Source organism: Pseudorasbora parva, chromosome 8 (genome assembly GCF_024679245.1).
Source record: "Pseudorasbora parva isolate DD20220531a chromosome 8, ASM2467924v1, whole genome shotgun sequence".
In the NCBI taxonomy this organism is placed as follows: domain Eukaryota; kingdom Metazoa; phylum Chordata; class Actinopteri; order Cypriniformes; family Gobionidae; genus Pseudorasbora; species Pseudorasbora parva.
The window spans coordinates 31,929,529-31,943,082 of record NC_090179.1 but is presented as its reverse complement, the minus strand read 5'-3'; the positions used below and the strand labels follow the sequence as shown (position 1 = coordinate 31,943,082).

The following is a 13,554-nucleotide window of genomic DNA, read 5'->3' as shown; positions in this document are numbered from 1 at the left end:
ACACACACACACACACACACACACACACACACACACACACACACACACACACACACGATAATTTCCGTTATTAATAATATTATTTTGTAAAAAATAAAACAAAATCAATGAATAAATATTATGAATGTTGATACTATTGTACTGTAAAATGTAAACAAGTTTTTAAAACAATTATTATTAAATTACGTTTTGCTATTATTGTTATTAGGGGCCAAGCACCGAAGGTGCGGAGGCACCTATTGAAATTGTTAGTGTTCCTATTATTATTATTCTGCTTCTTCTTCTTCTTCTTCTTCTTCTTCCGCCATAGGAGTCTCTGGCAGCCCATAGAACCGTATGGTAAAAAGTTGTGAAATTTGGCACACTCATAGAGGCCAGTCTGAGCTGTCACTATAGCAAATTTGGTGCCTCTAACTCAATCCCTCTAGCGCCACCACCTGTCCAAAGTTTCACTCATATTTATGCTTATAACTTTTGACCCCTAAGGGCTAGAAACAAAATTCTTTTTTCATCGGATTCCTTGGCTCAAGCCGATTCGATTTCACCCTATGATGTCATTTTCCGGTATGCAAATTTTCCCGCCATTTTGAATTTTCTGAAAAACCTACTTTTTCGAACTCCTCCTAGGCCGTTGCTCCGATTTTCACGAAAATTGAAACAGATCATCTTCAGAGCATGTTGACAAAAAGTTATGGAATTCAAGTTGATTCGTCCAATCGTTTTCAATAAACGCACAAACAAATTTTACGTGGAGGTTGCAAAAACACACTAAAGGCTATATCTCCGCAACGCTTTATCGTATTCAAACCAACCTTGGTACATGTCATCACAAGCATGACTTGAAGCAACATGCAGCGTTTCGGCGCAGCGCCACCTACCTGTCCGGAGATACGAAAAATGCCTATTTTGGCTTATAACTTCTGAACCGTTTATCCAAAAATCATAAAATTGGTCTCATTAGATTCAGGGCGTCATGCCGAGTCGACTGATGTCCAATTTTACCATGTCGGCCATTTTGGATGTCGGCCATTTTGAATTATGTGCAAAAATGCTGTATTTTATGAACGCATGAACAGATTGTTATGAAACTTGGTATGGGTCATCACCACGATGCCCTGAAGTAGCCTGAGAAGTTTCGAAACAGCGCCACCTAGTGGAGAATTTTTTTTTTCAAACGCTTATAACTTTGGGTGTGGTTGACATATTTTGATGGGAGTGTGTTTTTTGGTCTCCTGAATCCTTGCCGACTCCAACGATACCAGACTTGCCAGGTTTCGGCATATGGTTTGCGCAGAGTTGTAATTTAGTGCTTAAAAAACATTTGCTGATATCTTCGAAACCGCTAGTCCGATCGAGACGAAACCAGCCTCAGAAGTTCGGAAACATAGGTCGATAGCTATACGCTAATGCCCAAATCTCAAAATATTGATAGTAAGGGGTAGTAAAATCCAATCAAAGTCAGGTGTCAGTCATTTTTTACGTGTTTTTTCATATAAATGTCTATAACTCCAAAACAAAATGAAATATTTTCACCAAACTTGACACACATATGTATGGGCTCACTACGAGGACACATAAAAAAATTGGTGGGATTGTGCCTCTTGGTGGCGCTATAATAAAACAAAACATGAAATTCCCATTGACTTCAATGCAGTATTACGGTTTAAAATGCTAATGCTATAATTTAAGAATGCACTAGTGAATCATTACAAAACTCGGTATGTGTCTTCCGCTCTATGTCCCGAAGATATTCAAAAAGTTTCGGGGCAGCGCCACCTTGTGCTCAAAAGTTGTAATAAAATGTACAAAAATGCTAATAACTTTTGATTAAATTAGCCTATTGTAATGAGACTGGTCATAATACATTCATTGGCTCATGCCGAGAAGATAGATACCAATTTTGCCATATTTTGCAAACATATCTGTGCTCCATCTTGTTATTTGTTAAAAATCTACTTTTTCAAACTCATCCTAGACCGTTTGTCCGATTTTCACCAAAATTGATCCGTATCGTCTTCAGACCATGCTGACAAATAGTTATGGATTTCGGATTGATAGACAAAACAGTTTTCATATACCACTGCAACAGAGTTGAGCCATGATGCAAAAATGACTCTTGAGGCTGTATCTCTGCAATGCTTTGACATATTGACACCAAACTTTGCATGTGTCATTGTCATCTCAATCTGACTAAACCACATCAGTTTCGTAACAGTGACACCTATTGGTCGAAAGTGATAAACCATTAAACCATTATTATTGACTGTATTTAAAATTTGACTGCTATTTTGCCTAAAATCAACTTAATAGGTCCTTAATGGCTCATTGTTGCAGTTGGCTTGAGACTTCCAGCCATGCTGGCATGTCTTGTCTTCTTCTTTGCGCTTGGCCCCGATAATGGCTGCTTGCAGCTATATTTATTATTATTATTATTAGGGGCCAAGCACCGAAGGTGCGGAGGCACCTATTGAAATCGTTAGTGTTCCTATTATTAGGGGCCAAGCACCGAAGGTGCGGAGGCACCTATTGAAATCGTTAGTGTTCCTATTATTATTCTGCTTCTTCTTCTTCTTCTTCCGCCATAGGAGTCTCTGGCAGCCCATAGAACCGTATGGTAAAAAGTTGTGAAATTTGGCACACTCATAGAGGCCAGTCTGAGCTGTCACTATAGCAAATTTGGTGCCTCTAACTCAATCCCTCTAGCGCCACCACCTGTCCAAAGTTTCACTCATATTTATGCTTATAACTTTTGACCCCTAAGGGCTAGAAACAAAATTCTTTTTTCATCGGATTCCTTGGCTCAAGCCGATTCGATTTCACCCTATGATGTCATTTTCCGGTATGCAAATTTTCCCGCCATTTTGAATTTTCTGAAAAACCTACTTTTTCGAACTCCTCCTAGGCCGTTGCTCCGATTTTCACGAAAATTGAAACAGATCATCTTCAGAGCATGTTGACAAAAAGTTATGGAATTCAAGTTGATTCGTCCAATCGTTTTCAATAAACGCACAAACAAATTTTACGTGGAGGTTGCAAAAACACACTAAAGGCTATATCTCCGCAACGCTTTATCGTATTCAAACCAACCTTGGTACATGTCATCACAAGCATGACTTGAAGCAACATGCAGCGTTTCGGCGCAGCGCCACCTACCTGTCCGGAGATACGAAAAATGCCTATTTTGGCTTATAACTTCTGAACCGTTTATCCAAAAATCATAAAATTGGTCTCATTAGATTCAGGGCGTCATGCCGAGTCGACTGATATCCAATTTTACCATGTCGGCCATTTTGGATGTCGGCCATTTTGAATTATGTGCAAAAATGCTGTATTTTATGAACGCATGAACAGATTGTTATGAAACTTGGTATGGGTCATCACCACGATGCCCTGAAGTAGCCTGACAAGTTTCGAAACAGCGCCACCTAGTGGAGAATTTTTTTTTTCAAACGCTTATAACTTTGGGTGTGGTTGACATATTTTGATGGGAGTGTGTTTTTTGGTCTCCTGAATCCTTGCCGACTCCAACGATACCAGACTTGCCAGGTTTCGGCATATGGTTTGCGCAGAGTTGTAATTTAGTGCTTAAAAAACATTTGCTGATATCTTCGAAACCGCTAGTCCGATCGAGACGAAACCAGCCTCAGAAGTTCGGAAACATAGGTCGATAGCTATACGCTAATGCCCAAATCTCAAAATATTGATAGTAAGGGGTAGTAAAATCCAATCAAAGTCAGGTGTCAGTCCTTTTTTACGTGTTTTTTCATATAAATGTCTATAACTCCAAAACAAAATGAAATATTTTCACCAAACTTGACACACATATGTATGGGCTCACTACGAGGACACATAAAAAAATTGGTGGGATTGTGCCTCTTGGTGGCGCTATAATAAAACAAAACATGAAATTCCCATTGACTTCAATGCAGTATTACGGTTTAAAATGCTAATGCTATAATTTAAGAATGCACTAGTGTATCATTACAAAACTCGGTATGTGTCTTCCGCTCTATGTCCCGAAGATATTCAAAAAGTTTCGGGGCAGCGCCACCTTGTGGTCAAAAGTTGTAATAAAATGTACAAAAATGCTAATAACTTTTGATTAAATTAGCCTATTGTAATGAGACTGGTCATAATACATTCATTGGCTCATGCCGAGAAGATAGATACCAATTTTGCCATATTTTGCAAACATATCTGTGCTCCATCTTGTTATTTGTTAAAAATCTACTTTTTCAAACTCATCCTAGACCGTTTGTCCGATTTTCACCAAAATTGATCCGTATCGTCTTCAGACCATGCTGACAAATACTTATGGATTTCGGATTGATAGACAAAACAGTTTTCATATACCACTGCAACAGAGTTGAGCCATGATGCAAAAATTACTCTTGAGGCTGTATCTCTGCAATGCTTTGACATATTGACACCAAACTTTGCATGTGTCATTGTCATCTCAATCTGACTAAACCACATCAGTTTCGTAACAGTGACACCTATTGGTCGAAAGTGATAAACCATTAAACCATTATTATTGACTGTATTTAAAATTTGACTGCTATTTTGCCTAAAATCAACTTAATAGGTCCTTAATGGCTCATTGTTGCAGTTGGCTTGAGACTTCCAGCCATGCTGGCATGTCTTGTCTTCTTCTTTGCGCTTGGCCCCGATAATGGCTGCTTGCAGCTATATTTAGGGGCCAAGCACCGAAGGTGCGGAGGCACCTATTGAAATCGTTAGTGTTCCTATTATTATTCTGCTTCTTCTTCTTCTTCTTCTTCCGCCATAGGAGTCTCTGGCAGCCCATAGAACCGTATGGTAAAAAGTTGTGAAATTTGGCACACTCATAGAGGCCAGTCTGAGCTGTCACTATAGCAAATTTGGTGCCTCTAACTCAATCCCTCTAGCGCCACCACCTGTCCAAAGTTTCACTCATATTTATGCTTATAACTTTTGACCCCTAAGGGCTAGAAACAAAATTCTTTTTTCATCGGATTCCTTGGCTCAAGCCGATTCGATTTCACCCTATGATGTCATTTTCCGGTATGCAAATTTTCCCGCCATTTTGAATTTTCTGAAAAACCTACTTTTTCGAACTCCTCCTAGGCCGTTGCTCCGATTTTCACGAAAATTGAAACAGATCATCTTCAGAGCATGTTGACAAAAAGTTATGGAATTCAAGTTGATTCGTCCAATCGTTTTCAATAAACGCACAAACAAATTTTACGTGGAGGTTGCAAAAACACACTAAAGGCTATATCTCCGCAACGCTTTATCGTATTCAAACCAACCTTGGTACATGTCATAACAAGCATGACTTGAAGCAACATGCAGCGTTTCGGCGCAGCGCCACCTACCTGTCCGGAGATACGAAAAATGCCTATTTTGGCTTATAACTTCTGAACCGTTTATCCAAAAATCATAAAATTGGTCTCATTAGATTCAGGGCGTCATGCCGAGTCGACTGATATCCAATTTTACCATGTCGGCCATTTTGGATGTCGGCCATTTTGAATTATGTGCAAAAATGCTGTATTTTATGAACGCATGAACAGATTGTTATGAAACTTGGTATGGGTCATCACCACGATGCCCTGAAGTAGCCTGAGAAGTTTCGAAACAGCGCCACCTAGTGGAGAATTTTTTTTTTCAAACGCTTATAACTTTGGGTGTGGTTGACATATTTTGATGGGAGTGTGTTTTTTGGTCTCCTGAATCCTTGCCGACTCCAACGATACCAGACTTGCCAGGTTTCGGCATATGGTTTGCGCAGAGTTGTAATTTAGTGCTTAAAAAACATTTGCTGATATCTTCGAAACCGCTAGTCCGATCGAGACGAAACCAGCCTCAGAAGTTCGGAAACATAGGTCGATAGCTATACGCTAATGCCCAAATCTCAAAATATTGATAGTAAGGGGTAGTAAAATCCAATCAAAGTCAGGTGTCAGTCCTTTTTTACGTGTTTTTTCATATAAATGTCTATAACTCCAAAACAAAATGAGATATTTTCACCAAACTTGACACACATATGTATGGGCTCACTATGAGGACACATAAAAAAATTGGTGGGATTGTGCCTCTTGGTGGCGCTATAATAAAACAAAACATGAAATTCCCATTGACTTCAATGCAGTATTATGGTTTAAAATGCTAATGCTATAATTTACGAATGCATTAGCGTATCGTTACAAAACTCGGTATGTGTCTTCCGCTCCATGTCCTGAAGATACTCAAAAAGTTTCGGGGTAGCGCCACCTTGTGGTCAAAAGTTGTAATAAAATGTACAGAAATGCGAATAACTTTTGATTAAATTAACCCATTGTAATGAAACTGGTCATAATACAGTCAATGGCTCATGCCGAGAACATGGATACCAATTGTGCCATATTTTGCAAACCTATCTGTCCTCCGTCTTGTTATTTGTTAAAAACCTACTTTTTCAAACTCATCCTAGACCGTTTGTCCGATTTTCACCAAAATTGATCCGTATCGTCTTCAGACCATGCTGACAAATAGTTATGGATTTCGGATTGATAGACAAAACAGTTTTCATATACCACTGCAACAGAGTTGAGCCATGATGCAAAAATTACTCTTGAGGCTGTATCTCTGCAATGCTTTGACATATTGACACCAAACTTTGCATGTGTCATTGTCATCTCAATCTGACTAAACCACATCAGTTTCGTAACAGTGACACCTATTGGTCGAAAGTGATAAACCATTAAACCATTATTATTGACTGTATTTAAAATTTGACTGCTATTTTGCCTAAAATCAACTTAATAGGTCCTTAATGGCTCATTGTTGCAGTTGGCTTGAGACTTCCAGGCATGCTGGCATGTCTTGTCTTCTTCTTTGCGCTTGGCCCCGATAATGGCTGCTTGCAGCTATATTTATTATTCTGCTTCTTCTTCTTCTTCTTCCGCCATAGGAGTCTCTGGCAGCCCATAGAACCGTATGGTAAAAAGTTGTGAAATTTGGCACACTCATAGAGGCCAGTCTGAGCTGTCACTATAGCAAATTTGGTGCCTCTAACTCAATCCCTCTAGCGCCACCACCTGTCCAAAGTTTCACTCATATTTATGCTTATAACTTTTGACCCCTAAGGGCTAGAAACAAAATTCTTTTTTCATCGGATTCCTTGGCTCAAGCCGATTCGATTTCACCCTATGATGTCATTTTCCGGTATGCAAATTTTCCCGCCATTTTGAATTTTCTGAAAAACCTACTTTTTCGAACTCCTCCTAGGCCGTTGCTCCGATTTTCACGAAAATTGAAACAGATCATCTTCAGAGCATGTTGACAAAAAGTTATGGAATTCAAGTTGATTCGTCCAATCGTTTTCAATAAACGCACAAACAAATTTTACGTGGAGGTTGCAAAAACACACTAAAGGCTATATCTCCGCAACGCTTTATCGTATTCAAACCAACCTTGGTACATGTCATCACAAGCATGACTTGAAGCAACATGCAGCGTTTCGGCGCAGCGCCACCTACCTGTCCGGAGATACGAAAAATGCCTATTTTGGCTTATAACTTCTGAACCGTTTATCCAAAAATCATAAAATTGGTCTCATTAGATTCAGGGCGTCATGCCGAGTCGACTGATATCCAATTTTACCATGTCGGCCATTTTGGATGTCGGCCATTTTGAATTATGTGCAAAAATGCTGTATTTTATGAACGCATGAACAGATTGTTATGAAACTTGGTATGGGTCATCACCACGATGCCCTGAAGTAGCCTGAGAAGTTTCGAAACAGCGCCACCTAGTGGAGAATTTTTTTTTTCAAACGCTTATAACTTTGGGTGTGGTTGACATATTTTGATGGGAGTGTGTTTTTTGGTCTCCTGAATCCTTGCCGACTCCAACGATACCAGACTTGCCAGGTTTCGGCATATGGTTTGCGCAGAGTTGTAATTTAGTGCTTAAAAAACATTTGCTGATATCTTCGAAACCGCTAGTCCGATCGAGACGAAACCAGCCTCAGAAGTTCGGAAACATAGGTCGATAGCTATACGCTAATGCCCAAATCTCAAAATATTGATAGTAAGGGGTAGTAAAATCCAATCAAAGTCAGGTGTCAGTCATTTTTTACGTGTTTTTTCATATAAATGTCTATAACTCCAAAACAAAATGAAATATTTTCACCAAACTTGACACACATATGTATGGGCTCACTACGAGGACACATAAAAAAATTGGTGGGATTGTGCCTCTTGGTGGCGCTATAATAAAACAAAACATGAAATTCCCATTGACTTCAATGCAGTATTACGGTTTAAAATGCTAATGCTATAATTTAAGAATGCACTAGTGTATCATTACAAAACTCGGTATGTGTCTTCCGCTCTATGTCCCGAAGATATTCAAAAAGTTTCGGGGCAGCGCCACCTTGTGGTCAAAAGTTGTAATAAAATGTACAAAAATGCTAATAACTTTTGATTAAATTAGCCTATTGTAATGAGACTGGTCATAATACATTCATTGGCTCATGCCGAGAAGATAGATACCAATTTTGCCATATTTTGCAAACATATCTGTGCTCCATCTTGTTATTTGTTAAAAATCTACTTTTTCAAACTCATCCTAGACCGTTTGTCCGATTTTCACCAAAATTGATCCGTATCGTCTTCAGACCATGCTGACAAATACTTATGGATTTCGGATTGATAGACAAAACAGTTTTCATATACCACTGCAACAGAGTTGAGCCATGATGCAAAAATTACTCTTGAGGCTGTATCTCTGCAATGCTTTGACATATTGACACCAAACTTTGCATGTGTCATTGTCATCTCAATCTGACTAAACCACATCAGTTTCGTAACAGTGACACCTATTGGTCGAAAGTGATAAACCATTAAACCATTATTATTGACTGCACTGAAAAAAATGATTCATTGGACCAACCTAAAAAAATTACTGTAATTTGTTACAGCTAAATTTATTAGTTTTTCCTCAAGCTATATTTTTAATTTGGTTGAAACTTAACAATTTAATTTAATATTAATCAAAATAGTTCTTCTGCCCAAGATAAAAAAATTACATTCACACAAAGTAAAAATATTGTTTATTATAGAGGCCATGAATCATTTTTCTTACTTTGGTACAACTTAAATTTGTATTTTGGAAAAACTTGCTTTTTATTATAATAACAAAGTATAATTTTTAGTTTGGTCTAAACTAAATAAAATGCTGTAATTTTGTTACAAGCATTTTTTTTAAATTAGCTCAAATTAAATTTCTGATTCTGTACAAACTTAATCATATTTTCTTTAGCCACAAGAAAACATTTTACTATAATATTTATTTTTGCTTTGTTACAACTTAACTTTTACCATGAAAAAAGCTAAGCTTGCTTTAATATAAAAGAAACATTTACATTTAAAATAAAACAAAAACATTGTCAGAAAATAGTTGACTTACTGTAAATAAAGACAGGAATATTCTCTCAAAACACCCAAATGTTTATTGTGATAGTTTTTCTATAAGATACATCACTGTTGTCAAATTGTGCTGCCAGTAAGGCAAGCCGGTATGCATTTTACACATCAACACTTGGGGAATAAAGTAAATGGTCTTTTCCAGACCTTTTTTTAAACCTTATGTAAACTTCCACTAAATGCAACCACGCTAATGCAAAACTGTTTCGTACACCTCTCCTTTAAAACTCTCCGTTAGTTATGTCAATAATGACTCACCCTAATGTCGCTTCACACCTGTAAGACCTCTGTTCATCTTCACACAGTTTAAGATATTTTATATTTAGTCAGAGAGCTTTCTGTCTCTTCATTAAAAACGTATGCACAGTATACTGTCCCTTTCCAGAAGGACCAGAAAGGTAATAAAAACATCATCAAAGTAGTTAGTAAGAATCTCTTGAAGCATCAAAAATACATTTTGGTCCCAAAATAACAAAAACTACGATTTTATTCAGCATTATCAATGGCGTCTAGACATTGCTGAATAAAGTCATAGTTTTTGTTATTTTGGGACCAAAATGCACTTTCAATGCTTCAAGAGATTCTAACTAACCCACAGATTTCACATATGGACTTCTTTGATTATGTTGTTATTACCTTTCTGGTCCTTCTGGAAAGGGACAGTATACCGCATATACATGTTCAATGAAGGAACAGAAAGTTCTTGGACTAAATATAAAATATCAAACTTTTTCTGAAGATAAACAGAGGTCTTATGGGTGTGGAACGACATTAGACAGAGTCATTAATGACATAATTTTCATTTTTGGGTGAACTAACCCTTTAAGACTTGGTGCACGTGTTATGAGCTCCTACAACTTTTGACCTCCTAACTGAACTCCTTTCCACAAATTGTCATAGTGTCAATCATAGTGCAAACAATAAGTACAACCGTAATCAAAGTACTCAATATTCAAAGTGCAAATAGAGATACAAAATTTCTTCAAGCATGATACAGAGCTAAGAGATGCATCTTAACTACATCTGATTGAGCAGACACTATATCATCACAGACAGTGAGAGTGATTACTTGGCTACAATCATGAGTTATTGGGATGACCTTGATAGTTGCCAAATCCTCAAGTTCCACAGTAGATGTCAAGTTCACTAGCGCATCTCCAAAGTCTCTGTCTTGGTATTGCAGTCCTAAATTGCCATTCAACCCACACACTTTCCGGACTTCATCCATAAGATACTCCATTGACTCTGGAATGCCATGAGGGAGAATTAGCTTCCTGGTGTCATCGGGATTCAGAATAACCCGCGACTTGGCTGGCCTTTTGACTGCCAGGTCTGCCCATCCAAAAGGATCTTGTTGAAACAAGAAAAGAAACAATAGTATTAGCTTTTGTACAAAATTGGGCATAGCATCTTACATTAAATTCATATTCACAAATTAATTGATTAACAAATATATTTTGACAGTTCTGGCAAAAAAGAAGAAGAAATTTCAGTCAATATCATTTAGGAAATTTTGAATTCCTCAAAAATGAGAGTGTGATGTTTATCTGCTGACCGCCAGGGTATCCAAGATGTAGGTGTGTAGAACACAAATGAAGATTTTTAACTCATTGCTCGTATAATGCATGTCAATTTTACTTCTATGAGAGTAAAAAACACACAGACATAGGGATCCATATTAAACCCTGTGGCTCGTGGAGACACATTGATGTCTTAAGACATGGAACGATCAGTTTATGCGAGAAACACAACAGTATTTATATTAAAAAATGTAATGCGCCATCACTGCCTGCAAGTGAGATCAAATTAAACGATATGGCACATCTCAATGGGATACAAGCGCTCAAGTGATTTCTTGCGAGTATCTCTACACCATATTTTAGGACATTTGAAGCTTCATGAAATAACTTTGCGTTTTATTGATTTATTTATACTGCCTGGTAAAAGAAACCACATTAAATTGGGTAACTTCTAGATTAGTTTTGATTTGGGGTTCTCTCAAAAAATGTAATAAATATATCAAATAAATTAAATACTGACATGAAGTGAACCTTCCATTGTATTTTTATACTATTATGTAGTGTATAATATTAGCAAGGATACCTCTGAACATTATTTTCATGTATTTTTAAATAGGAATGACTAACACTAGAGAATAGCTTTGAAATTACCACACAGTTGTATTCTTTGGGACTCACCAAATTCAGCAAGAAGGCCAAAATTGCAAGATTTCCAGGAAACACAATCAACCTGCAAAACAAAGGAAAAATTGAAATGTCACAATTTAGTTTGTTGTTGTTGGGGCAGTTAAAGCACTTTCCAAAATAATCACTAGACTGTCATTATTAATTAGACCTTAGACATACTGGTGATATTGTACAATACTAGATTATGCTGACAGGTGAAACAATGGAATATGAATTCTTAAATCAGAACACATTTTCTATTCCAATGCATTTCATAAATGCAAAACGCAGCACGAGTCAGTTCATTCATTACAAGAGCAAAGAGCTATTCATCATAAGTGCCCGTCATTCACACAGAACATGCAGGAGTACTATTTTAATAGTATTTTGCAGCTTAATATTCACATACACAGTAACGATAGGAAGTGACTGAACGCAGCGGGTCACTTTACCGGATATACTCGAATCGGTACCACAGAAATGCTGGTATCTTAACATTTTTTAAATTTCAGTACCAAATTGGGACTAAAGTACCGGTACGTGTGACATTCCTGTGCTTAACTTTCATAGGAATGAATTTGAAAAGTTGAAACACTCACGAGTCACTTTGCTCCGTCTGCATCACTCCGTTATGAATACCCGAGCCGAGTGCTCTGAGTGCGATCGATCCCATCCCCCATGCACGGAGATATCAAAACGGTGCCGTGGGGGCAGGGCGCGCTCGGGCGGGAGTTTTTATTCAAAATCTAAAGTTCATTTAAATGTAGAATACCTAATAGAATAATTATTTTCCGGAGTTATTACACATGGGCTCAATCGAACATTAGCTAATTCGGACATTGGCTTTTTCATATATTGTTCCTGCAGGCTGCAAGGTGCTTAAATTAACTTAACGTTAGTTGACGGTTGCAGTGCATGTGAGAAAAGAGGTATAACTTAACAACGTTAATTTATTCAAGCACTTTGACTAACTTTGTTAGAGACAAACAAGCCTCATCACAATACAGCATCATCAAATTTACATTACATCACAGTGAAATAATAAAAAGTTAACTTTGAATTTGTCAAACAGAGGCTTGGCTATAGCTTTAGCTAACACCTGCACAAACACAGTTGTATGTAAAGTAATAGCCCAGTCGACCATCCTGCCACTAACCATAAATATGAATGAAAAACACTTATTCACGTAAAAAAATAATACAATATCGAATGCTTACCGAGTCAAGGAGATTTCCTGGGCCACAGACCGGAGTCTTGATGTCTTCGAAGCGAAGGGAGCAATGGCGGATTGAAAAACTCTAGCTGGCCGAGCAAGGAGTTCGTTGATGTGACGTCATGGGGTCACGTGACATTAAAAACTCTGGTTTGAGTTAAAAATGCTATTTAACTCAAACTGTTGCTTTTAATTTTGTCTAGGGTGTTCGTTATTTGCTTTAAGGAAACCTGAACAAAACAGGTTTAAACCAGAAATCATGATTTTCACTTAGTCCAATGTAAAAATGTACTTTAAATAAATGACACAGTAGTTTCACTTTTTTCAGTGTGTATTTAAAATTTGACTGCTATTTTGCCTAAAATCAACTTAATAGGTCCTTAATGGCTCATTGTTGCAGTTGGCTTGAGACTTCCAGCCATGCTGGCATGTCTTGTCTTCTTCTTTGCGCTTGGCCCCGATAATGGCTGCTTGCAGCTATATTTATTATTATTATTATTATTATTATTATTATTATTATTATTATTATTATTATTATTAATGTATTAATTAATTAATTAATAAAAATGTATAAATGAGTAAATGTTTTGCCTCTTTAAAAAAAAAAATCATTATTTACCATTATGTCAAAATTTTGAAATGTTTTAGTGGAAAACAGTATGGACTTATGGAAAAGAGCAACATGAACATACAACTTCTACAT

General features: G+C 37.3%; 1 protein-coding gene and 1 long non-coding RNA gene across 11 annotated transcripts in view; both read right to left on the bottom strand.

The window, feature by feature from the left end:
* Positions 1-13,554, bottom strand: part of tenm4 (teneurin transmembrane protein 4) — a 294,119-nt gene that overhangs the window by 203,935 nt on the left and 76,630 nt on the right. The window lies entirely within an intron of this gene.
* LOC137084614 (uncharacterized) lies at positions 9,268-13,191 on the bottom strand. The gene is made up of 3 exons (XR_010906773.1): positions 12,856-13,191; positions 11,651-11,702; positions 9,268-10,802 (listed from the first exon to the last, which is right to left on the bottom strand). It is a non-coding gene; the product is annotated as an uncharacterized lncRNA (long non-coding RNA).